Source organism: Symphalangus syndactylus, chromosome 5 (genome assembly GCF_028878055.3).
Source record: "Symphalangus syndactylus isolate Jambi chromosome 5, NHGRI_mSymSyn1-v2.1_pri, whole genome shotgun sequence".
Classification (NCBI taxonomy): domain Eukaryota; kingdom Metazoa; phylum Chordata; class Mammalia; order Primates; family Hylobatidae; genus Symphalangus; species Symphalangus syndactylus.
The window spans coordinates 12,882,899-12,908,637 of NC_072427.2; the positions used below are offsets into that span (position 1 = coordinate 12,882,899).

Below are 25,739 nucleotides of genomic sequence, written 5' to 3' on the forward strand. Positions count from 1 at the left end.
ACAGCCCATCAGAATTATCTGGAATGCTGGTCAAAACACACATTTTGAGCCCCCGTCGCAGAGTTTCTGATTCAGTAGGTCTGGGGCGTGGCCAGAGAAACGGCATGTCTAACAGATTCCCAAGTGAGGCTGATACTTCTAGTCCGTGGACCACACTTTGAAAACCACCGTACCAGAGTAATGTGTATAAATACAGATATATTGCCAATCAATAATATTTAGCCAAGAAGGAATGAATGTCTGTTGCTGTATCCCAACTAAGTAGACACCTGTAATCGGGTAAAACCAAAAAGCACCACACTTACCATGTTGGTCTGGTTATTTGGAGCAATACTTCTCAATCCTTCGTGTGCACTCACCCCTCGGGAGCTTGTTAAACTGCAGATGCTGATCCACCTGCGGGAAGACCCCACGTTTTTCATTTCTCACCCATGATGCTGCTGCCAGTCCACAGACCACACTTTTAATAGCAAAAGGCTAAAATAAACCCCATTTAATACAGCTTTTCATTAAGTTACTTACCACTAATCCAGAACAGAAGGCTATTGTTCTCGTAAACAGCTTTTGAAACATGCTTCAGTCCAGAAGCAGGTTTTTTGTCAGTGGTATTGGATTTATCAAAAAATAAATTTTTACTCTACAGCTTTGTAGGAGACAAATTCCTTAGAGTTGCAGGGAGGAAAGTACTTATTCCTCTCAGTAAGGAAGATGCAGGAAAACAAAGGATATGGGATAGTAGAAGATGTGGTCTCATTTGCAGCTCTTGGGCCTCGGGGTCTCCTATATCTTTATTTTGACCTTGTGCTAAGCTTCAGTGATGTTCTGGCCTGTCAGCCAGATTTTATATCCAACAAGAAAGACTTTGATTGGTCAGGTTTGCCACGATGTAGAAAAAGCAACCCTATTGGAAAGCGTTTACCCTTAAACCGACGAGTCACCATTGCCTTCAGCTGGTACGCTACTATGGGCAATGAATAAGTAATTAAGCTCAGCTGCCAGTGCAACTGGTTTCAGCATCACCTGCAAGCATTTGTAGAGCTGTTTCTATCTAAGCAGAGACAGTCCCAAATATGCATATATTGGTTCACTGGTTACATTGGTTCTTTGATTCAATAGTATCAATGTTAATTTCTTGATTTTGATAATTGTACTGTTGTTATGTAGGAAGATGTCCTCATTCGTAGGAAATATAAAGTATTTCAGAGAAAAGGGACAACATACTTGCAATTTATTCTCAAATGTTTCATAAAAAATAAATGTACTCAAACACTTATAGAGTGAAAAAAAGAATTTTTTAAAAAAGTAAATGTGTTAAGATTTTCACAGCTGGCCAGGCGCAGTGGCTCACGCCTGTAATCCCAGCACTTTGGGAGGCTGAGGCAGGCAGATCATTTGAGGTCAGGAGTTCGAGTCCAGCCTGACCAACATGGTGAAACCCCATCACTACTAAAAATACAAAAAATCAGCCGGGCGTGGTAGTGCATGTCTGTAATCCCAGCTACTCAGGAGGTTGAGGCAGGAGAATCGTTTGAACCCGGGAGGCGGAGGGAGGTTGCAGTGAGCAGAGATTGTGCGATTGCACTCCAGCCTGAGCAACAGAGTGAGACTCTGTCTCAAAAATAAAAAAAAAAAAAATTACTACTGGGGAATGTGGATGAAGGATAATCAGAAGTCTTTGGTATTATTCTTATGATTTTTCTGTAAGTCCGGAATTAAAGTACAAAGTAAGATATTTTTAACCATATACATCAGTGCCTGGCCAGACCAGTTAAACTCAAATCTCTGAGTGGGGACTATATATCAGTGTTTTAAAACTCCCCAAGTATACAGTACAAGAGTTGAGAATCTTTGCTGACCAATCAATGCCTTTTTTCCCCAATATAATTTATTTATGTATGCTCTAGATGCTTGTCAAATAATATAGATGCTTTTGACTGTGTTTCCTTATTCTGGTGCATGTGGCCTACCATCAGTTTTGGTACCAAATGTCTAGTAGCTTTCTGGAGGCAGCTGCTGTGTGAGCATAGAGAGACGGGTGCACCTTACCTGAGAGAAGCCCCCTTGTATAGGTACAAGGGAAACTAACACTGAGCTAGAAAAAGCTGTAGATTTGTGTTTCAGATGAAATATTACATTTTTAACATATTTGCGTATTTACATGCATATATATATATATATTGTTGTTGTTGTTTTTGTTTTGAGATGCAGTCTTTCTCTGTCACCCAGGCTGGAGTGCAGTGGCGGGATCTCGGCTCACTGCAAGCTCCGCCTCCCAGGTTCATGCCATTCTCCTGCCTCAGCCTCCTGAGTAGCTGGGACTGCAGGCGCCCACCACCACGCCCAGCTAATTTTTTGTATTTTTAGTAGAGACGGGGTTTCACCGTGTTAGCCAGGATGGTCGCGATCTCCTGACCTCGTGATCTGCCCACCTTGGCCTCCCAAAGTGCTGGGATTACAGGCTTGAGCCACCGCGCCTGGCCGCATATATATTTTATACAGATGTTTCTGCATGTATCTATACTAATATAAAAAGCATACTTTCTGGACTGCTGGGTAATTTTAAGTAAGGAGGGATTCTTTTCTTTTTGATAATAGACTGGGTCTCTCTGCCTGTCCAGGCTTTTCAGAATTATGCTTTTGTTCGGTCTGACTTCCTTGTTCTCCCGTTCTCCCTTCAGCTACCGTTCTACCCAAAACCGGCTAGAAGGCCTTTCTGTTTTCCCTTCCTGTGTGGTACAGATTTCACTTAAATCGTAAACTCAATGTCTTTATATCTCCTCAACCTCACTAGGACAGATCCCCAAGCCTTTACTCAATAGGTAAACGGAAGCTTCTAGAATTTAGAAAACTTTTTAAACTAATAAAACATGAGTTTTGTGCTTAGCTTTGGCATCAATGAGTCTCAAAACATCACATGAAATTCTGAACTTGTTCTAAGCAGTATGGCCCATTCCTTCAAATAATGAACATTATTGAGTCAATTGGTCAGGAAATGTGTGGGACACAACTCATTAGAGATTTGGGGGGAGCAAAAAGTCATTGCTTTAATATCTCAAAACTATTATCTGAATTTCACAGGTAAAACATAATCATGACCATCAGCTACTATTTCTTCAAGACACTTCTTACTCGAACCTTCTTCTTTGCTCGCTTTGTCCTAACTGTCCCTAGCTCTCTTTCTTTACCCTCTACCCTTCTGATTCTAACACCCCTCACCGTGTGCTCAATCTCTTGCTCTACTGACTCACACTGGATAAGATTCTTCTATTTTAATCCTCATTAATCAGTCTCAAACACAGCTGGCTCCATGCTCAGGTATAGGGGAGGAGCGAAACTTGACTATGTACTAAGAAATTGGGGAGCAGCTTCCATGTGTTAAGTTTATGGTCAGACAAAAGAGCATGAGTCTTAATTCATGACCAGGCTGAAAAATGTCCCACGTTGCTGAAAATTGATTCTGGATAATATTTGGCAAGGTAACTTCTTCAATCATATGTCAAAATGAGTTACTGATGGAAAGCTAAGTGATCAAATCTCAATAAAAAAGCTGGATGGCCCATATTGAATACTGATTACAGAAGACAAGAAGTGCAGGTATCAGCCAGAGTTTTCTAGAACACTTAAAATTCTGATCCCAGATCTTTTGACCTAGAAAAGTATGATGTATCCATTTTCTCCACCATGCCAGCAGGCTTAATGAATATAGATGGTTCACCTGGGCTCTGAAGTGGCAAACGGCAGTCACTCTTCCACAAAATCAATGAAAGCCCTGCAGAGCTGAACTCCCAACTGCATTTGTCACAAATAGGCAACCAGCATTCATCGAAGACAACCAGAAATCCCAGCACCTCCTCATTTTTTCTAAGGTAAAGCCAACTTTTCAGTGATGTTTTGCTTCTTACCATTTAAGAACTTTATAGCATATCTTCTAGTTTCAGGCTTATTATGTACTTAGATTCCACAGCAAATTGGTAAGAGGCTGGGGAGAAGAGAAATTATGCCACAATGGTATTTGACAGAAGACATATCTCTGAGCTATCTGCTGCCTGATTAAAAAAAAAAAAAAAGATTTTGCCAAGATAATCCATATATACATTGGAGAGTTTGAAATAACTGTGTTACACCTGTAGATTAAACTAGATCATCAAGAAGCCACATTAACTTGCAGAAAACTGCCCAGGCTCTCACAGTACTCCTCCTAGGTTACATGTATCCTCAATGTTTCCTGAGAATACTACAGAATCAAAGTTGTTAAAACCAATATCTTTTTTTAATAAAGTCATTGCCTTACATACCCTACATGCTGCCTGGGCTTTTTTAACTTAAAGACTCACAGATGGGAATTTTCGGCATGAGTGCCAAGAATAGTTTTACTTCTCTATGTGGTCAAAGGGACCCATACAACTGTGATTATTCTCTTTTGCTTGGACCTAAGAACCTCAAAGTCAAATTTTCAATTCAACTTTAATAACAATATTCAAGCCTGTGGGCCACCTGTATTGTGATCTTACATATCGCTTTTCTGGTTTGTTTTTTGGTTGGTTGTGATTTTCTATTTACTCCTTAGGGTTGTCTAAGGTAAGGAAGGATTGCTCTTCTGGTTTGTTTTCTTGCTGGTTGTGATTTTTTATTGACTGCTTAGGTTGTCTAAGGTAAGGAAGGAAAAAAAGAAAGAAGGGAGGGAAGAATAGAAGTAGGAAGGAAGGAATTTGTTGAAATGAGATTAGACTATTTAAGGACTCACGAATGGACAATATATCCTTTTCTCCTGCTTGATGTCACTGGAGAACAAAAAACTTTGATCACTTTCATGGGCACCAAATTCTCCTTAAAGAAATAAAAAAGATTCTTTAACATAAGCTATATGGCTTATTTTAGCCAAATAGTAACAGCAGGCTTCACCTGCACAAAGGAGAAAAGTGAAAGCTAGGTGACCAGGAGAAGGACATTGGCCAAACCAACATAAGAGTTGTTCTCTTCTAAGCAGAACTGTAAAACTCTGCACATTGCATGCTCACAGGACAAGGACCCTTTAGCCCCTTCTGGACCTCCACCACCAGCTCTCACACAAGCCATAAGGAGTGACAGCAAGGGACAGTGCTGCTGTATTAGATGCACTTCCCTGGTGCTGCCCACCCCACCACTCAAATGGTATATCAAATGCCCCAAGTGTCTCAATTCCCACCCAGCTGTGTGGCTTTCCCTTTGGGGCACTCTTTCTCCGTGATATCCCTACAACTTTAAGTGAAAGCTACTAGTGAAATCTACTAGGATTCTAGCAATAGAATCCTAGTAGAGCATAATGAAACATAGATTTAGAAACATATTGGAGTACATGAAACTTTAGTAGGCTCCTGAGAGATATAAACGGAACAAATAGCATGGTTTTTTGCAGAGCCATGGTTGAGATGGGTAGAAAAATCCCCATGGAATTTGAATAATATCCCTTTGCATGTAGGCTTTCATGGGAATATTCCCACAGTTGATAGAGTTCTATCCAGATTATAAACCAGGGTAATAAATTAAATTTTTAAAAAGAAAGAAACAAGAGCCACAGTTCCTGGGTAGAGTTGATTGCTGACATTTTGTAAAGGCAGCCACAGCTGCAGGATGCCAAAGCCAAGACGAGAGTTAGACCAACGACCATGCGATTCCCGTGGGTCTGCATCTGCTTGTTCCTTCAGCTTGTGTGTTATCTCCCTCCGACAGGAACATAAATAAACGTTGCCTCAGACAGAAACTGCAGCATCAAATATAAAAGCTGTGTATTTGAAATTAATTGCTTCTTGGCACAATTCCCTAAAAACTGACATGCTTTCAGTTGAAGTGCTTCCATGTAAGGCCAATTAAACAAGAGAGGCAACAACTGGGCTGAGGTCAATAAGGGATGTTGGTGATTGTTCAGCAATGAGACGGGCTGTTCTGGTCACCATCTGTGGAAGAAAGCTAGGATGCTGCTTTCAGTAGAGGTTGCCAGTTCCTACAGGAAGCAAGACAACAAATGGAAGGAAACTAGACCTTCAGAAGAAAATTTTCCCTTTCTTCTAGTTCTGTCTTCTTTATTCATTCATCAGGGTCACCTCCATTCTTCCCAAGTCCTAATCCTGGGGAGAATCGGTCATTTGACATATTGAGAGACCTTGGTGTGAGCATGGTTCTAGGTTCTGCCCAAGAATAGCTGTCACTAAATCATACTTGACTTTAACAACTTGAAGTATAATTTGCATATCATAAAATTCACTCATTTAGAATATACAATTCGATAATTATAATACCACCACAGTACAGTTTTGGAATATTTTCATCACCCCCAAAAGATGCCTCAAGCCCACTTACATTTAGTCAATCGTAGTTCCCACTGCCAGTCTCTTACAACCACTAATGTACTTTCTGTGTTTATATATTTATATACAATTTGGACATTTTATACAAATGGAATTATGCTGGGAAGGCAGGTAACTAACAAGTATCCACTATTCCAGGTAAAGAAAAATTAAGTTTATAAACAAATTCTCCCCTCTTTCCTTTTAGACTTGTAAGGGATTTTTCACATATAAATCTTTGGTCCATTTGAAATTCATCCACAGTAAAGCTCCAACTTTTTTCCAGATGTGACCCAATTATTTTAGTTTACTTTATGAAATGGACATATTTTTCCTATTGGTTTGAGATGCTACCTTTATTGAATAGTGAATTCTTTTACGTTTTTGCTTTTAGTTTCCTATTGTAATTTTTTTTCCTATTTCTTTATATTCCATCAATCTCTCTTTATGTGCCATTGCCACATCTTTAAAATTGTTTTTATACCTGATAGTACTGTCTGCACTGTTAGCTCTTATTTTAAAAATTGATTCTTGCCATTTTTATTCACCTATTTTTTTCACAATGAACTTTATCCTTGGTGGGGAAGACCTTTGTAATGCCACTCAAAATGCAGAAATCATTAATACCACGATATGTTTGTCTACATGAAATTAAGTTCTTCTGAAAGATGAACTAAAACAAATAAAAATCCATAAACGGAGTCAAAGTCAAAAGACAGTGCATCTTTTCAATAAACATTCTGAAACTCATATCATTGATGATGGGTTAATAATGTTGATGTACAAGGAGTTCCTAGAAATAAAAAGACCAAAAACTCAACAGAAAATAAGCAAAAATATATTAACGTATAATTCGCAGAACAAGGCTGTTCTTACCCACCGTTAGATAGCCTCACATTCAGTCTTGCTTTTTCTTCTCTGGATGGTGGCCCTAACCAAGATAACTGTAAACAAATTCAACATGCTTTAGGTGAAGGAAGAAAATGGACAATCTCTGCTCTGGGGCTCTTGGTAGTTAGTGGAAGCCCTCATACCAAGACCACTAGAGAAATCCACGGATGGTTGTAAACTATGATAGTATCTCAAATGAGGAATTAAGAAAGGGAAGTTATAGTCTGGTTTTAGGATAATTATTAATCAAGACCTGGGCAGAGACTGTTCAGAACTTATAAATCAGATGATTTGCTGGAACAAGCAATGGTTCAATCTTTGAAACACATGGATTCCTGCAGAGTTACTGTTAAAGCAGTTTTTCTATGCTCTAATCTTAGAACATATGGGTCTGAAGGTACTGGTATTCCAACAACTGGAGTTTTGATGGTTGTGTCGCATGTCATCATTTGAAGCATTTTATCTGTTTTGTGAGTCATAGTGCAGGATTACAGATTGTGATTCCTGTTTTCATTTCTCATGGCTTATATTGCACTTGGATATCCCTCATAACTAATTCATTAGGTATATACTATAATCTTCATTTTATTGACGAGAAAACTGACGCAACAAGATTTTAAGTATTTTTGTCTGCAGTCTCACAGTTACTAAGTAGCAGAACTGGGTTTTAAACCCATGTTTGTCTGTCTCCAAAGCCTGCTTTGAACATTTACTCCACATGCCACTAACACAGGGATTCTTTACTTGGTGTACATGAAATATCTCCTAGATGCTTCATAATTTCTGCAATACTGCATGCTAATTTTGGAATGTGTGTATTTGTTGGGGAGAAGGGAGATAATCCATGTATCCATCCAATTCTCAATGGACGGTTAGGTCAACTAACAAAAAAGTCTAAAAAACCTTTGCCCTAGAGAAACTGTCTCCCTAAACTGAGGACAACTCAGCCCCACCTTAGGGTAGGGAGAGGACATCTATTTATTTTAAAAGCAAAGTGAGCAGTGTGACCTCATTCAGAGCTATTGAATGGGTTGGGTTTCTCATTTGTAGCTCTGCTGGAATAAATTAAGAAAATGTGGCACATATACACCATGGAATACTATGCAGCCATAAAAAATGATGAGTTCGTGTCCTTTGTAGGGACATGGATGAAACTGGAAAACATCATTCTCAGTAAACTATCGCAAGGACAAAAAACCAAACACCGCATGTTCTCACTCATAGGTGGGAATTGAACAATGAGAACTCATGGACACAGGAAGGGGAACATCACGCTCCGGGGACTGTTGTGGGGTGGGGGGAGGGGGGAGGGACAGCATTAGGAGATACACCTAATGCTAAATGACGAGTTAATGGGTGCAGGAAATCAACATGGCACATGGATACATATGTAACAAACCTGCACATTGTGCACATGTACCCTAAAACCCAAAAGTATAATAGAAAATAAAATAAATAAATAAAAAAAAAAAAAAAAAAAAGAGCTGACGGGAAGCAGACAACCACCTTGGATTGGGAACCAACAGAAAAGAGAATCCATGGGTTCTATCTAATCAGGGAAATTGCCTTGGGAAAGTCATGCAATACATCCGAAAGTCATCCAGTGCCTCTGGCTCTCTAGATCAAGTTCATTTATCCCAGACAGATCCAAAAAGAAAGTGATATCAACAGAATTAATATATTCTCTATGTGATTCATGCAAATTTGAAATAAAAATTAGACTTTCTAGTTTCTTCCAAGCAAGGTCTCCCAGAAGTCTGCCTTTTTAAAATGAAAAAAAAAAAGAAATTAAATTCATAGTGTAACAGGTGAGTTTGTTTTCTCAAGAACAAGAAAAATTACTTTAACTCATTTGTTCACGTGACTGTTTCAAGTACTAATAGAATAGGAGTTGAGAATTAACAAAAGAGGAGGTGATAGCTCACACACACACACACACACCCCTCCATGAGCTTCTCCCTCATGGCTTGTTGCAAACTATGATCTCCAGAACAAAGCATATGAAATTTCTTGAGAAGAGAGATTATAAAGTAACAGCAATGGCAAAAATATGCTTATAAAGATAAGGATTTAGCATCAAAACTGCCAAGCAGCTCAAAGGACGCAGCCAAAGTGAATTGTCTCTAGTTTGTGAATCATCTCTATTTTGTGGAACCTGAATATTCTCTAGGTTTCTTTTAAGGCTTCATTTCAGGCTTCTTTTTTTTTCTTCTGCTTATCACAATTGTATCCAACCTGCAGCTGTTATGCACATTTCAGAATAATCATTTATTTATAATAATGTATTGTTTGTCTAAATGGAGAAGGGAGAGATCAAACTCTTTCTGTCCATCTGGAGCTGGCGAGCAGCTGGATAAAATCAGGGAGTTGATATACTTTGTTCTCTAGGTAGCTCACCACCTTAACACTCCAGCCTAGCCAGAGCTGTTTCCCTGGATGTATGCTGGTCTGTGTCATCTCATCTTCTCCATTATTCTTCAGCCTTCTGGCTGAGGGCTTGGAATTTTCACCTCCTATGAAACAAGTGTCTGAGAATTCATGAGAAGAGACTGCCACACTAGGGCAGAGCATCTTCAATAGTCAGAGACTGAAATTAACCATAACCAGACAGCATGCATGCCTGCAGTCAAATTATTCATATTATAGAGGAAACACAACAGCAATGTTGTGGCTGAAAAAGATTGCTTAGATCACGCCTTGGCAAAACCATTAACAAGACTTAGGGACAAACAAAAAACAAAACAAATACAGTGTGCTTTATATCCCTCAGGATGTTCAGCTGGTGGTGGGTCACATCTGGACTGCATGCCACCAAGAAACATTGAAATGAGTCTTTGCTAGAAGCTCTCTCTGAAAGCCAAAAGATGAACTAGTAACTTCAGAAATGTGCAAATGTGTATCTAATGTGAGCATTCTAAAGCTTGTCTAAGGAAAAGTACTCACATTGGATACCTATGTTGTCCCAAGGTTTGATAATATACAGTTGACTCTTGAACAATGTGAAGGTAAGGGGTACAGATCTGCCACACAGGCAAAAACGTGTATACAACTTTTGACTCCCAAAAAACTTGACTATTAGGTTGGTGCAAAAGTAACTGCAGTTTTTGCCATTAAAAGTAATTAAAAGTAATGGCAAAAACTGCAATTGCTTTTGCACTAACCTAATACTAACAGCATACTGTTGACTGGAAAACTTATTGATAATATGAACAGTCAATTAACACATACTTTATATGTTGTATGAATTATTTACTGTATTCTTGCAATAAAGTAAGCTAGAGAAAAGTAATGTTATTTTTTAAATTATAAGGAAGAGAAGATACATTTACTATTCACTAAGTGGAAGTGGATCATCATAAAGTTCTTCATCCTCATGGTCTTCACATTTAGTAGGTTGAGGAGGAGGAGGTAGAAGAGGGATTTATCTTGTTCCTTAAGGGGCGGCAGAGGCAGAAGAAAATCCACATATAAGTGGACCTGCATAGTTTAAACCTGTGTTGTTCAAGGGTCAACTGTACAGTTAGTTCATTTATTTTACTGTGCTGTGACATTAATATATGTAATCAAAAAATAGTGAATCTAGATATAGGAAATAGCCCCAGGTTGGGATCATAACCATCCAAATTATTACATTGTTTGTCCATAAATTCCAAGAAGTTCAGGTTTCAAAGTCATTTCTTTATGGTGAATGTTTTATAAGCAATGCCTGGCATTCAATGAAAATTACCAAACATGAAAAGAACAAGAACACGTGAGCAAAAACAGACAACAGAAATAGATTCCCCAGCCACGTGGAACTGTGAGTCCATTAAGCCTCTTTTCCTTAGTAAATTACCCAGTCTCAGATATGTCTTTATCAGCAGTGTGAAAATGGACTAATAGCATGCCCCAATAACTTCACAGATCATGTACCAAATGTGAGAATAAGCAAACTTGGAAGGCCATAATGACCATAAAGAAATGACTTTGAAACCTGGACTTCTTGGAATTTATGGACAAACAATGTAATAATCTGGATGGTTATGATCCAACCTGGGGCTATTTCCTATATCTAGATTCACTATTTTTTGATTACATATATTAATGTCACAGCACAGTAAAATAAATGAACTAAATGTACAGTTGATTTGAATCTATACAGAAACTGTACAGAAATAGATTTAATATCTGAACCAGATATTAAAACAATTAGACAAGGACACTGAAAAATCTATAATTAATATAATTAAGACAATTAAGAAGTAGGCGCAGAATTTTACCTGGGAACTGGTATTTATAAGAAAGAATCAAAGGAATTTCAGAACTGAGAAAATGTTGGCTAAAACTAAATTAATTCAGAAGATGAGTTTAACAAAAGAATAAAGAACTAGTATATTCAAATCAAGAGATGAATTACACTGAGTATTAAAATGTATGGGACACAGTGGAAAGTTCTAATGTACATGTAATTAAAGAACCAGAAAGATGGAGAAGTATGAAGCAATATTTGAATACACAACACCTAAGAAATTTCTAAAACAGAAATAAGGCATCAAGTCACAGACTCAAGAAACTCTGTTAAAACCAATCAGGATTAACCTAAAGAAAACCAAACCTAGAAACTTTAGAGTAAAACAGCTCAAACTGAAGACAAAGACAACATCCCAAAAGCAGCTGGATTACGCATTTCTATCAAAACCTACAGATATCACCAAACTAAAGGATGAAACTTTAGAATGATCTTTAATGCAGTGAAGGACAAGACTGAGGTTCCCAGTTTTTCAACTGTTCATTAATTCCAAATCTTTTCTTTATGATCATTATGGCCTTCCAGGTTTTTTTTGTTGTTGTTATTCAGGTTTTTTGCTTCACATTTTAGGGATGGTTTTAGAAGCTAGAATCATGTTAAGTGTCTACCCAAAGAAGCCATGATGAGTACAAATACAAACAGGTATTGTTACCAGCCAGTACAATAATATGAAACAGAAATACATTTTAAGAATTTGAAAGATTTAGATTATTCTCCTTATTTAGATGCTGTTAACCTATTGGCAAAATATTATGACCAATTATAGAGAATAAGATTAATATACAAAACTTCATACTCTTCCTAAACACCACTAACTGAATAATAACAAAATTTCTGTGGAACTTGACAAGCTTTGATAAGTTGTATTTCTTCTGCAAAATTAATCTTATTTTTGGCATTTTCATATCATTGATATGAAACAGCAAAGGCCAAAAATAACTTAAGATTAATTTTGCAGAAGAAATACAAAGCATAGGAATATGATATTAATACATACTACAAAGCATAGTGATTAATATTAACGCATGTGGTATAAATAAATATAATAGGAAAAAAATAAATAGCACTTGCTATAGTTTGGATATTTGACCCCTCCAAACCTCATATTGAAATTTGATCCACAATGTTGGAGGTGGGGCCTATCGGGAGGTGTTTGGATCATGGGGCAAATCCCACATAAATGGCTTGCTGCCATTCTTACAATGGTGAGTTCTCACTCTATTCATCTTCATGACGGATGGTTGTTAAAAAATATCTTGGCATCTTCCCCCTTTCTTGTACACACCAGCTTGATTTCACCTTCCCCATGTGTGGAACCAGCCTGAAGCCCTTAATAGAAGCAGATGCTGGCGCCATGTTTCTTGTACAGCAGGGGTATCCAATCTTTTGGCTTCCCTGGGCCATACTGGAAAAAGGATTGTCTTGGGCCATACAGAAAATATACTAACGATAGCTAATGAGCTTTAAAAAATTGCAAAAAAAAAAAAAAAACATAATGTTTTAAGAAAGTTTATGAATTTGTATTGGGCTGCATTCAAAGCCATCCCGGGCTGCATGTGGTCTGCAGGCTGCAGGCTGGTCAAGCTTGCTGTACAGCCTGCAGAACTGTAATACAAATAAACCTCTTTTTTTAATAAATTAAATTACTCAGGCTTAAGTGTTCCTTAGCAACACTAAATGGACTATGAAAGTACTAAAAGTAATTCATAAGAATTAAAATCTTCTATGTATTTACTGTTTTTAGCATTTTGATTATTCTATGGTTAGAGATGGTTTTCTTAGAGTTTATCCTTCTTGGTGTTTGTTGAACTTCTCAGACTTGTGAGTTGCTCTTTTTCATCAAATTTGGAAAATTCTTGGCCATTATCTCTTCAAATTCTTTTTGTCCTAATGTCTCCCCTATTCCTCCTGGACACCAAGTACAATCCTATTAAACAGCTTATTATTGTCCCATGACTCACCAATGCACTCTCTCATATTTTTTTCAGCAAGTTTCTCTCTGTGTGTTATGCTTTATAGTTTTTGTTGCTACGTCTTTAAGTCCCTTGATTTTTTTCTACATAATCCAATCTGCTGTTAATGTCAATATTCCCCAATCTGTTTGCTCATTGTGTTATCTTTTTCTTTAAATTTCAGGCATCCTATAACTTTTAAAAAAGTCCTTGCCTGCTAACTCCAACATATCTTCTATCCCAGGCTTTTCCTGTTTGTCAGGTTTTTCTTCTGGTTGTAGCTCACATTTTCTTATGTCTTCCCATATCTAGTAATTTTTCTTTGTATACTAGACATTGTATATGTTATATAGTTGAGAGCCTAATTTTTTGTGTGTTCCATTAAAGAATGTTAAGGTTTATTCTGGCAGGTAATTGGCTGGAAGATAAGCTTGATCTTGCCATGGCTTATTGTTAGTACTTCTTAGTATAGGTCCGGAGTAACCCTTATTCTAAAATAAGGTGTAACCCTACTCAAAGACAGAGTTTTTGGCATCTCAGTTAAATGAGCAGCTGAGATGCCCAAAGCTGCCTGATCAGAAATTTAACATCTCTCAAAACTGAATGATATCTAAAATACTAGCTCAGCTTGTGGTGCCCCTGCAGCATTTCTCTGCCACAACTGAAGAAATTGCATGCCGTGCCAGTATAGTTTAGTATTAAGCCAAGAGTTAAGGGGTACCTCTGCATATTTATAAAATTCCTTCTCTGAATATATGTTTTCTCCAGTACCATACTCTGTACATTTCAGCCTTACAGCATCCCCAAACTCTGATCTCTTGTTTCTTCCACCCAGAAGGACAGTTACTTTCTGCTTGTTCCAATTCCCTGTGCAATTGTTTGGAACAAGCACCAGCCAGAAATCCAGGGTGAATGTTGAGCTCTCCTTGAGTATTTCCATTTGCTCAAGGATCAAAGCCTTGCACTACCTATTGTTCAATATCTGAAACCAGTTGCTTCAAATATTTAATCCAGTTCTATAATTGTTTATAGCAGGAGATTAACCCTATAACTATCACTCCATCAAGGAAAGAACAGGTAGTCTATCTAATTCTTTTAGCCTCTTCCACATTTCAGTTTTACATTTATCTTTGTCTCTCTATTGACCTCTCCATTGCACCTGTTCATCCTTGCGTTCCTCATAATTTATCTTTTATTCTTAAATGGTTTTTGTCTTTTTCCTCCATTTCCTTTCTGAGCTCTACCAACTTTTGTTTTATACCTCCCTGTTTTTGATTTTTTTCTACTCTGAGTCATGTACGCTTTCACATATGCAACTGCTCATTTAACGATATTTAATTCATAAAGAGTATTTGTTACAATGTTCTTCATTTTCATGACTTTTTGGCAACATTTTAATATGCTAAAGGTTTTGATACTAATTTACATTTTCTTATAATAACTTTACACAGGTGCTGGTTTCTTATGTTTGTATTATTATTATTATTATTATTATTATATTGGATTTTTGCAATACCAGGAAGGTGGACATTCACAATACCAGGAAATTCCATGTGGAGAGGAGTTTTAGAAGTAGGGAAAGGGATGGCAAGTGGTTTCATAATTCAGAAGTCAGAATCGCCATATTCAGTTTCTACAGTGAAAAACAGGGTTTTTCTCCCTCTTTTTTCCCCCTCTTTTTTTCCCTTATTCTGGAAAACTATTTTGTTTCAGTAGGTTCTTTATCTGAAATAGGAAGCCTAAAGAGACACCATCAGCCTCAAGGTACCAGTAATTCCCCAAAAGAGGGACTTACCGACTTCCACTTCCTTTTGACTTCCCAGTGACTCCGATCCACTAGATTACAGATATCTTCTTAGGATTTGCCAACCACAGTGGGACCTTTTTCTACTAGAGGTAAAATAGCTAATGTGGGGAGTTATGGTTTCTGCTTGAACATGTAAATAGCTTGGAAGTCATCACCTCCATCCTTACAAGGGAAATCTGAACAAACTAAAAACCAAATACTTTTCTTGGACCCACCAAGAGAATTGAGGTCATGGGGCAAACCAACTCCCAAATATGGAGAGAGGTACATGCAGAAAGATATAGCAACCAATATCTACTTACTTGGAGCAGAAGCTTCTAGAGACATAAACTGGTATAAACACTTAAATGGTGACATTGATGAATTTCTGGAGGCTAAGTGTTTACTAGCATGAGATTGAGAAGGAGCTTCCACACTTTTGTGGTCTTTCTCTTCAGTAGTTCGACTAGGTTGACATTGTATATATCTCAAAAATATGTCCTCATGGCTCTTTTAAGTGGAGTGGAAGAACAGCCAGTGTAAAATATGCCAGCTGTTTCTAAAGGAAAAAAAAAAAAGCCCACTTGCCAGGAAAAAGAAGATTTCCAGCACTCAATTCTGAACCCTTATTCCAGAAAGAGAAGAGAAATTCTTCCAGCTCAAGTCTCCAGCTTTCCTATGTCACCTAAGGCAGTAGAAAACGCACTAGTTCACAGAGATTAGAGTTCAACTAAATAGATTAGGAATATTGCAGCCAGAAAGGTAGGAGGGACAAGGAGACAAAAGCTACACCACTGGAGAAACACTGGTGAAGATCACAGCCTCAAACACCGAGGTAATAGAAGGCTGAGACTTAATCAGAAGATTATACAGGGGGCCAGTGTAATAACTGTGCTTACAGCTGTAAGAACTGCAAGAGAAAAATGTAACTTCAGGAACAGTACACAGAAAAACCCAAAATCAAGAAGTGAAACAAAAACAAGGATGCTAGAGGAGACTGAAATGTTTGGTACCTACATCTATGAGCAACACTAAACACACCCCAACTCCTAACCAGATTAACCTAAGTCCTCAATTTACCTGTTTCCCATTACTCAATATAAAAAAGCAGAAGACATGCCAGAAGAACATACACAATCTGAAAAGATAAAGCAAGCATTAGAATAAGACATATGACACAGGTGTTGGAATTATCAGACAGAGCATTTAAAATAACTATGATTAATATGTTAAGAGTGCTAATGGTAAAAGTAGCCTAAGCAAAAGCTTTAAGGAAAAATCAAAATGAAATGCTAGAAATAAAAAAACACAATAACAAAAAATGAAGAATACTAATATACACTAATTATAGGCTCATTAGTATACTTAGCACAACTGAGGAAAGAATAGATAAACTTGTTGACAGGTCAATAGAAACTTCTTGAACCAAAATAAAAATAAAAGACTGAAAATTTAAAAATAGAACGGAATATCCAAGAACTGTGGGACAATTTCAAAAGATGTGACATACACATAATTGGAATGCCAGAAGGTAAAGAAAGTAAGAGCAAAGAAGAAGAAATATTTGACGTAATATTGGCCAACAATTTGCCAAAGTTAATAACAGATATTACTTACGTAATGTTGAAAGAAAAAAAAATATCAACTCAGAATTCAAATCTAATAACTAGGAACATTAACCTTCAAAAGTGAAGGAAAAATAAATAATTTCTCAGGCAAACAAAAACTGAGGGAATTCATTAAGGGGAGAACTTCCATGCTGAAAATTTAATAAATATAAAAAGAAGTTTTTCAGTGATAAGGAAAATAATATAGGGCAGAAACTTACATCAACATAAAGAGTATCTGTATGAAATATATGAAGGCAAAGTAAAATCTTTATTTTCCTATTCTCAAATAAGCTAAAAGATAACTGTTTAAAGCAAACATATTAACAGTTTTAAAAGAAGTATAATTGCTATCCTAAGAGAGGAGATAAAATAGAAACATAAAAAATACTCAATAAGACTAGAAAGGACAGAAAAAGTCAGAACAAAATAAATAAATGATAAATGCAATAAATAAAAGTTCCAAAGATGGTAGATATCAATGTAACTATACCTATAATCACTTTAAATGTGAATGGACTAAATATACCAAATAAAATACAAAGATTGTCAGGGTAAATATTTTTTTAAAGACCCAACTCTACGTTGTCCACAAGAAACTCACTTTAAGTACAAAGCCTTTAATAGGCTAAAGTAAAAGAATGGAGAAACATATACCATGCTAACACTAATCAAGAGAAAGCTTGGCAGATTATTAATTTTAGACAAAGCAAACTTCAAGGTAAAGAAGATTATCAAGCATAAAAAAGGCATAACTTAGTAATAAAAGAGTTGGTTCTTTAAGACATAATTTTAAATGTATAAGCACCTATCAAAAGAGTATCCAAATACATGAGACAAAAACTGATAGAACTGCAACGAGAAATAGACAAATCCACTACACTTTCAGTAATGGATGGATCAAGAAGGGAGAAAGTCAGTAAGGGAATAAATGGTTTGAACAGCATTATCAATGAATTGAAACTAAGAAACATTTATAGGGTACTCCAGCAACAGCAGAATACACATTCTTCTCAAGTTCACAAGAACATTCACCAAGATAAACCACATTCTAGCCCGTAAAACACAATGAATTTTTTAAAATATAACTTATATGAAGAACGCTCTCAGAACACAATAAAAATCAATAACAGAAAGATAGCTTAAACATTCCCAACTGTTTGGATTAAACAACACTTCTAATAAGCTGTGGGTCAAAGAACTCTCAAGAGAAATTTAAAAATATTTTGAACTAAATGAAAATGAAAAGAAAGTTTATGGAATGCAGTGAAAGCTGTGCTTACAGGAAAATGCATGGCATTCAATGCATATACCAGAAAAGAAGACATTCAGTAACCTAAGCTCCTCCCTCAGTAAACTAGAGGAAGAAGAGCCCATTATACCTAAACAGGAAAAAGGGAAATAATAAAAACTATAACATAAATCAATAAAATTATAAACAAGAACATAATAGAGAAAGCAATAAAATCAAAGACTCATTCTTTAAAAAGATTAATAGCATTGAAAAACCGTTTGCCAGACTAACCAGGAAAAAAAGGGGAAGTCACAAATTATCAATATCAGAAATGAGAGAGCGGTCATCACTACCAATCCCATGGATATTCGAGGAATAAGAAAGAAATACTACCAATAACCCAATGCACACATATAACTTACATGAAATGGACCAACCCTTTGAAAGATACAAACTACCAAGTTACAAAAGGAAAAAGAGCTAACTTAAGTAGTCCTACATCTATCATGAAATTGAAGCAACAATTTAAAACATTTCTAAAAACAAGGAATCTGGCCCAACTTGTTTTACTGGTGAATTCTACCAAATATTTAAAGAAGAAATAATACCAATCTCTTTCAGTAAACAGAAACAGTGTTAAATTGCTGTAATTTATAATAAAATATTTCCTTAAGTAAAATGTATTTAACACTGTGTAAGGGTTGTCAAATAAGCATTAGTATACAAACTTAAGATCACAGAAACTTGTTCAAATTCAAGTTGAGTGCAGGAAACATCCCTACTTCTCAGAGACACCTTGGGGAGTTTTTGCATGGTTTCCTGGATGGCCTATCTCACTTTCACTGCAGCTGAATGCAAGAAACGGATCACGAGAGAGGTGAGTGGTGCACTGGAGCAAAAAGTCAGGTTCTCCATTTAGTGCGTTTGCATAGCAAGGCAAGATAAATAAACCGCTCAGTTGTCTACAAAGGGAAGCTAAGAGAGTTAGGAAAGAAATCTGAAGAATTTTAATAATTATCTACTGGGAAATTATGAAATGTTCTTACTTTATGATAAAGATTTATACTGAGTCTGAGACTATCCTCAAATTTGGGAATTAAGCAAATTTTATGAAGAATGGATTAGCGATAGTTTGATTAGTGAGAAAACCTAATAGTTTCTTCTTATTATTATTTTTACTATTACTACTCTAAAAACATATATAAATGAGGTATTGTTTAATGTTTCTGTGCTGGATATTTAATGAAATAATATGATTCATTTTTAAAAGAGAGTACTAATTGAATTATAAAAAAGGAGTAACTAAAATTGAATGAGGATGTCTAATAAGTACTGGATGTGAAGTTTAGCATAAAAATATGACCTCACCAAAGAAACTCAATTATATGTTGGCAGCATACTATAATTGTGAGCAAAATGCTAAAAAGGAAATTTATAACTCCTAAAGTGAGATAATCACATCAAAGATTTTAAAATATTGACAATGCTTTTATGACATTCCCTCATTCATTAGCCTACAGTTCAGTGAAGTTTTACATTTTTGAAATAGCATCGAATCTCTTAAATATTTTTTTGTTTGTTTTCATGAAAAGAATATAGGAATATTGGCCAGGCACGGTGGTTCACACCTGTAATCCCAGCATTCTGGGAGGCCGAGGCAGGTGGATGACCTGAGGTCAGGAATTGGAGACCAGCCTGGCCAACATGGAGAAACCTCGCCTTTGCTAAAAATACAAAAATTAGTTGGGCATGATGGCACACACCTGTAATCCCAACTACTTGGGAGCCTGAGGCCCAAGAGTCGCTTGAACCCAGGAGGTGGATGTTGCAGTGAGCTGAGATTGCGCCACTGTACTCCAGCTTGGGCGACAGAGTGAGACTCTGTCTCAAAAAAAAAAAAAAAAAAAAAAAAGAATATAGGGAATATTGTACCAGATATTATTAAGAGACTTCCAGACGTTTCATTGCTTAATACTTTCTTTCTTCAAGTAACAGACAATGAGTATAAATAAAGAAATGATATAAAATGTTATATATCATAATTACCTGGGGATATTTTTCTACATGTTCTTGCTCCTTATCTCCACTCCACAAAGAAAGAAAGAGAGGGAGGGAGGGAGGGAAGAAGGGAGGAGGAAAGAAGGAAGGAAGAAAGGGATGGATGGAGGAAGAGAAAGAAGGGAGGAAGGAAGGGAGGGAGGAAGGGAGGGAGGAAGGGAGGGAGGAAAGTAGCTCCTCTGGGTATTTTGGAAAATCCCTCAAGCACTATCATTACCAAAAAGAAAACACTGGGATGGGAGCATGTCGAAATATTAAGTAACCCAAGGAACGCAGGGCAAAGCCAGACAAGCAGCCTGTAGGCAAGGACCACCCAGAGCCAGAGGAGAAACAGGGTGGTATCGGAGGGCCAGGAAAGGGCTGGAGAGGGGCAGCAGAAGCGCCAGTTGAGAGAGAAAGGGAATCTGGAAACTCAGGCAACACCTGCCCCAGACAGGGGCTCCCTCTTCTTCTCCTTCTCTAGCATAAACCAATGACTCTGACCTCCCTGAGCACAACTAGTAGCTGAATTAACAGGAGCTAGTAGTTGAATTAACAAGAGCTAGTAGTTGAATTAACAGGAGCTATGTGCTATGACAAAGAGAACATGGTTAACTTTTGGAAGGGGTCCAAACCCAACTGAGTGGGAGGTGGGTGTCAATGCTGTCATTACGAGGCACATAGACAAACCGAGGGCGTCAGATGCAAATGCGCAGGTTTACGAAGGAGCTTAAAATTCAAACATGCAAACACTAGATGCGCTAACTGGACATCAATCAAGGAAAGCAGAAGTCTCAGAGTTTCTGAAATCTGTGCTATGGGAGAATACTCAGAAGATTCTTCTCCATGACTCCAGATGGCAGGGGCAATATATATGAAGGACCAGGAGGCAGGTTTGGCCTTAACGTAGAGACAGCCCTTCTAACAGGTAAAGATGGAACTGCATAAATTAAACCGGAAGATGTTCAGAGGGTACCTGGCTACTTGGTGGGAATGTCAAAGAAGGAATCGAAGCATAAGATTTAGATGCCAAGGCATTCCTTGCCCTTACTGGGATACCCTGACTTTCTATCAGAGGCAGAATACTACGGTGAGTGAAAATCAGCTTGTTCAAATCCTGGTTCCACCACTCAGCCCAGGAGATCCGGGCTGACTACTTTCAGCTTCAGTTTCCTCATCTGTTTAAAGGAACTAGTGACAGTACTTATCTCACAGGATTGTGAGCTTCTTTAAATAAGATGATAAATATCCCCTGCTTACCTTGAGCCTAGCACTGTCAGAACCTAGTAACATTTGCTATTACTATTATTTAGAAATAAATGAAGGCAATGTGAAGCAATTCAGTTTGTCTGCATCATGCAGATACAGGCAATGCTGGGAAGATTCAACCAATGTTCCATGAGTTTCTCCCATGTGTGGACGTGGTGCAGTTAGAAAGAAAGAAAATCCCCAAACTACAGTACCATATGGTATGTGCTCCAGAAGTGAGGAAAACACATCAGTCAGTAATCAATTTTAAGGAACGATTGCCAAGTTTATCCCTGTAAACAATAACTACAGTTGCTTGGTGTCTGTAGGGGATTGATTTCAGGACCCTCTGCAGATACAAAAACCCACACATACTTAAGCTTCAGAGTTGGCTCCACAGAACCCACGTATCACAAAAAGTTCAGCCCTTCATATCCGCAGGTTGTGCGTTGAGGGAATACTACTATATAATCTGCTGTTGGTTGCAGATGCAAAATGCCCAGACACAAAGGGCCGGCTCTACTGATTGAAAAACATCTGTTTATAAATGGCCTGTGCAGTTCAAACACGTTGTTCAAGGGTCTACTTTATTTGCAAGAGGAGCTGAAATAGAAAAGTGCCATCTTAAAAATAAGCGTAAAGAAGTATAATCTTGAAAGAAAACTTGTGACACCCTTACAAAGAGAAGTTATACATCAGATCTATAGATAAGGAGAGACAGGCAGAGAAGGATGGACCTGCCCCAGATATTACAGCATGTCAGGAGTAGAGGGCACATGAAAACTTGTAACCAGAGGCAGTGGGGTATGGTGGGGAAAACTGCACGATTTGGACCTGCACAAATGTATTTTGGACTCACTTCTGCCACTAAGTGTCATTATTTCTCAAGGAAATTGCCAGGAAACTCCAGGCTATCTCAATTAATCTCTTGGAGTCTTCGTTCCATCCACTACGACATAAAATGGTACCGCTGGATGGCCTCCAGGGTCTCTTCTGGCTCTGTGCCCATAAAACCGTAAACCACAACAAATCACCGTTAAGTTTCCAATTTTACAAGAATCTAACATTTTGAGGAACAACCTATACAACTCCAGCAAAAGAAGCACGTTCCTTTTTGTCTCTGGCATACGTGGTTGGCATCAACCCGGAAACATCATGAGCAAAAATGCATGCAAAATTAAATCATTCTAACATGGGAAAGAAGATTATAGAAATACCCTAAAAGGGGAAAAAAAGGGGCAGTCAGCTGCTTCTGGATGCTGGGTAAAGAGGTTTAAACACATCTCCTGAATCCTCGTCAATTGCCTATAATTACAGAATAATTTTTGCATTATTTATACCTTCCCTTTTCAAATGCATAATCAATTCTGTAATTTTGGCTGAATGAGCAGTCAAAATCCAATTCAAATTTAATTATTATAAATAAAGATGCCAGAAAGAGGGGCGGCTATTAAAAAAAAACACTAATATAGTATCACCCTATGCTTAGCTTCCTTTATCATTTTTGACACTTCAAGTATAACTGTTGGGGGAAGCATGCTGTGTCATGATAGCTCTCTGGTCCCTTTAATAACTGGGATCACACCAATAATGAGGGCCAGTGAACCCTGAAATAAGCCTCACCAAAGCAGGAAGGTGGTCAGTGATTCGATTCTTCTGGAAACATTAGGAGATATATCTCTGATATGAATTAGAATTTACTGTTTGGGCGCTGGTTGGCGCTTCCTTTGGAGTGATGTGACTTGTATTTGAGTCCTTGTTTTAACATTTACCACCTGTTAATGTGAAAGCCAGTTAACCTCTCTGTACCTAGAATAATTAAACTGCAAAATCAGAATAATAATTCAGGCTTCATAAAGTTGTCATGAATATTAAATGAGGATTTACACCAAAATGCTTGGATAAATCAGCTAGTAAAATTAAAATGCTGCTATGGTTTTGCCTGAATTAATTTTAGTATTTTGAATTCCTAATAGTATGCAAAGAAGCCCAATGCCCTGACTTCATTTCAAATTTCAGTTCAGAGGCTTATTTTATTGTCGACTCCAAAGATTGCTGTGAACATCTTATTTGAACTTTCTAGAAATGAGTTCTGTTGGTTTCACTTGAGTTTCAACTCTACCTATGTGATATTGGGAAGGTCACTTAAGATTCTTAATTTATTCAAATGAAAATGTGAGAGTTGGAGCAGGTAATCTGCAAGGTCCTTTCCAGCATTAATTCTTATGTCATGTAATCCCATAAATTACCTGGGTCATGAAATGTCATTTCTCCATTTGCCGTCTTCCTTGTTGCTACCATCAATCGACTAAAGGAGGTCTCTCCATTTGTTCTGAAAGTAAGGGAGTCAAAATCTTAGTTACAATGCAAATGTACAATATTAGGTTGGCAGGATTGTTCAGAAGAGGGCATCTGTTGAAAAAGATGGAGGAAGTGTAACAAAATATGTTAATAGAAATAAAATGTAGACAAATGTACAGATCACAAGAGACAGACAAAGCTGCAGACATAAGAAACAACTGGCATAATTTCAACTCCTGGTGGCGGGAGGGACACCTAGCACACAATGTGGTTTTGATCAAGTAGCCTTAAGATTTCCCAGTGGCCCAGACACTCCTACCCTCACCTTTTGATGGTAATATTATAAAAGGTGTGAATTGTATGAAAATGAAAGAATTAGCATTGTAGAGACATTTGTCACATGGCTCATCTACCTCGGAGGAGTCCAGAAATTATGCCATGCAAAGGATGAGCTCATGAGGGAAAGAATCTGTGTTTTGTACAGAATTATTGAATTGAGATTGTACATGACCAAGAGCAGACCTGCTCTTTCTTCCTCTGGTTCCATGGCCACAGGTGTATAAAGAATCCCTTATCTGCCCCTATCTGTGTGCTCATGTTTCTACTGTCTTGTCACCAGTGATTTCACTGCCTGGAGGTGCCCTGGGCTGAGAAAGTGAAAAGGTAGAATCTCATGGCAATCCAGGGTGGCCACTGCATAGATGTTCTCTCTGCCCTTGCTGTCACCCATGATAGTAGACACTTAGTACGCCGAAATGTCACATCATTTTTAAAAAAGTGAACTCAATTAGCCCTGGATCCCCAGTTTTGCTGAGAGCAAAATCGAAACCAAAATGAAACCCTCCTTACTCAAGAATTTAAAGTATCAGCCCTTTCCAGTTCAAACAATCTCTTTTCATTCTTAGTAATTGGTTCAATTACTAAGTCAAATTCAAGTTTAAAATGTGGTCTGTTACAGAGTCTTCCAGTCCCCTTTTCTCAGTCTGGTCTGCTGGTACAGAAAATATATTGTACTTTTCTTGAGGGGCCTCAATCATCTTGTCTTACTCATTAAACCCTGCCTTGGTTAGCATTAGTGATGGTCATTCCTTTAACCTGGTCCCCAGCTTAAATCCTGTATTAGTCTGTTTTCACACTGCTGTGAAGATACTACCCAAAACTGGGTAATTTATAAAGGAAAGAGGTTTAATTGAGTCACAGTTCCACGTGGCTTGGGAGGCCTGAGGAAACTTTACAATCATGGTGAAGGCGAAGAGGAAGCAAGGACTTTCTTCACATGATGGCAGGAGAGAGAAGTGACAGCAAATCGGGGAAAGCCCCTTATAAGACCATCAAATCTCATGAGAACTCACCATCACAAGAACAGCAGAGGGGAAACCACCTCCTTGATCCAATCACCTCTCTCTCTCGACATGTGGGGATTACAATTCAAGATGAGATCTGGGTGATGACACTGAGCCAAACCATATCAGAGCCTTTACATCAATAAATGAAAAATAACTTTGATTATATTTCAAATATGATTGATACTATTCACCACGATGCTTATCAATCTTTGTTTGAATAAAGCCATATTTTATTATGAATACTCAGGAAATTAAGATGAGAAAATAAAAAGTAGAAAGGGAAACGGAAGTGAGCAGGCAACTTCTGCCATTTCCATCTGCACACCTTGATTTATTACATCCTGATTTATTAATGGCATTTTTCTTGGTTCAAATTTTTCACACCAATGAATAACCATATATATATATATATATTTTCTTAAATATGCAAGTATTTCTATAATTATTAGAAGTATAATTGCTGGATCAAAGGGGCAAGTGCATCTAAACTTTAAATAGATGATGGCTTTTTTTCTGTCCAAATAAGTTATACTAGAAGGCAGATTTCCCAGAGACAATCACAGCTACTTAAGCTCCCCAGATTGAACCAGCAGGAGAGTGGCAGGAAAACAGATATTTTGAAGAAGTTGTTGAGATATTTGTGTTGGGTTTTCATGAAGGTCAGAAAGCCCTTTCACTCACAGGTGGCCTGGTGAGATTGTCATCTCATTTGCAGAAGAGGTGCAT

General features: G+C 37.5%; 1 long non-coding RNA gene across 1 annotated transcript in view; it reads right to left on the reverse strand.

Annotated features, from left to right (window-relative positions):
* Positions 1-311: 311 nt before the first annotated feature.
* LOC129482033 (uncharacterized) overlaps positions 312-25,739 on the reverse strand; it is a 35,588-nt gene continuing 10,160 nt past the window's right edge. Inside the window, exons 2-4 of the long non-coding RNA XR_008657581.2 lie at positions 25,020-25,142; positions 23,616-23,698; positions 312-396 (exon numbers count right to left, since the gene is read on the reverse strand). This is a non-coding gene — a long non-coding RNA (uncharacterized lncRNA). The remainder of the gene's footprint in view (positions 397-23,615; positions 23,699-25,019; positions 25,143-25,739) is intronic.